The sequence below is a fragment of the Cebus imitator genome, unplaced genomic scaffold (genome assembly GCF_001604975.1).
Source record: "Cebus imitator isolate Cc_AM_T3 unplaced genomic scaffold, Cebus_imitator-1.0 Scaffold381, whole genome shotgun sequence".
NCBI classification, from domain to species: domain Eukaryota; kingdom Metazoa; phylum Chordata; class Mammalia; order Primates; family Cebidae; genus Cebus; species Cebus imitator.
The window spans coordinates 2138148-2139964 of record NW_016107696.1 but is presented as its reverse complement, the minus strand read 5'-3'; positions in this window follow the sequence as shown (position 1 = coordinate 2139964).

Below are 1817 nucleotides of genomic sequence, written 5' to 3'. Positions count from 1 at the left end.
AAAAAAAAAACCCCAATCTATCCTTTATTCATTCTAGTCTTTCATAATTCTTTAGATCTTCTAACATTGTTATGTATCACAATTTTGAACTTCAAAAAAACGCACCTTATTTCTCCCCACCTTCAGAGTTACTTAGTGCCACAAAGTCTGTTTATGTCAACTACAACGTTCCACTTTTTAAAGAATCACTGAATTAAGAGATAACTTGACCCTACTGAAGATGCCTTTCACATTAGACATTCAAAACACAAACCTATATTCTTGCAGACTTGTCCACGTTCTTGAGGCTAACGTCAGTGTACAAACAGTTACTTAGCCTTATGACTTTGACATTCTAATGTCCTGTGTTCACATGAGAGGCTCCTTCTTCCCTCTCCATCCCCTGCCCTCTGATATTATATGTTCATTAGCAGAAGGTACAGCAACTTCCTCCCCACTACATTTATAGCTGGTACTGACTTGAACTGAAAAATTTTTGGCAGGAAACTGAATTCCTCTAAGAAACATTTAGGATGCTTCTATTCAAAAATTTTTCTCTAATCCTTCTCCCTTATTTTGAAATAGATAGACTTTTCTTCAGTCTTTAAGGATTCTCTAAGATAACAGCATATGGTCTCTTCCTGATAATTTCCATATTATCTTGCATTTTAATGTACCCTTCAATTATTTTCTGTTGGCTTGACTTTCTATATTCTTCAATCTAGACAGCAAATTTCTACTCTATCTAACTACAGATAATCTTTGTCATAAGAAAAGAGGGGAGAAAAAACATTAAAAGTTTCTACATTTTCACAGTCGCGTTTTATGAGTGCTTCGTTTCTCTCTCTAGGGAGTAGGAAAAAAAAATAATTTCTTTGTCCTGTGGATGTAACTGAAGAGTATTTACTAAAACCCAGTTTTGCTTTGCTACTTATGTTGCCATTTTTGAAATTAAAAATAATTCAGTCTAGGGTCTATATAATATGCTGGAATTATATTACTTTAAAGCACAAAGTAATTTTAAGGTCTCATAGTATTATCCAGCTTTTTTCTTTATATATATGGAATTGATTGAGAAGTTAACACAAAGTCACAAAATTTGACCTTAGTTGAATATTGATTTAGCTAAAAATTATAAGAATAGAATATTTCCTTCTGAGGCTTATAAATAATTCTTTCCTACTTAACCAGTACATTCTCAGCAATCTGTAAAATACTATCTTGACTCAGATAACACATAGTAGGTATGTTGAGAACAATCTTCAGATCTTAAAATTGGCAGTTCAGCATTAGCCAAATAGTGTACATATTTATGATCACATACATGGTATATATTCTAGACAAACTGGGTTCTTCCATTGAATCTTTAAACTTCTCTATCCTAGAGTTAAGTCTCAGTATCCTAAACGCCCCTTTACAACTTTGCCCATTTGTTTCCTTCTCTTAATCACTGAATAAATGCATTAAACAGCTATGTGTTAGACATAGTATAAGTCCTAAGGACAAAACAGTGTAGGTATTAGATACAAATCAATCTCTCTTGGAGTTTACATTATGGCAACATCCTTAGACAGTAAAAACTCAATGAAATATTTAGTGGAAATGTGATGAGTGCTCAGAAAGGAAAGCACTTCAAGAAAATGTAGTAGGAGGACCTGACCTGTAGTAGGAGAGTTGGTAGTGTCATACAAAGGTCCTTTGAGGAAGTGCTAGGAAAGGGCTGGAGATGGAAAGAGACCAGGTAGAGAGAGGTATTGGTAGTAAGGCTCTGTGTGGAGATGAGATAAAGTAAGTTCAGGAACCAAGAGAGCCCGAGAAATCCTGACATGTGAAAAGCA